The sequence below is a fragment of the Silene latifolia genome, chromosome 2, assembly GCF_048544455.1.
Source record: "Silene latifolia isolate original U9 population chromosome 2, ASM4854445v1, whole genome shotgun sequence".
In the NCBI taxonomy this organism is placed as follows: Eukaryota; Viridiplantae; Streptophyta; class Magnoliopsida; order Caryophyllales; family Caryophyllaceae; genus Silene; species Silene latifolia.
Window position 1 is genome coordinate 68915367 of NC_133527.1, and position 296 is coordinate 68915662.

Genomic DNA, 296 nt, shown 5'->3' on the forward strand with positions numbered 1-296 from the left:
CCATCCATCACAAATTCAATTAATTCAATAATTCAACCAATACAATCAAATAACATCATTCAAGTAAACATTAAAGTGATTGAGTAGCTATCCTACCTCGATAGCAAATCCGAGTCAAGCAAGCGAAATAATAATCCAAACCCTTACTTCAACAAATCCGAATAACAAGCATGCGAACCAAGTAATAATAATATTACCGTCTCACACGGTCGACACCTAAATAAATAAAATAATAATAATAATAATAAACAATAATTACATTCTAATAATAATTCAATATATAAACTAATTAATTA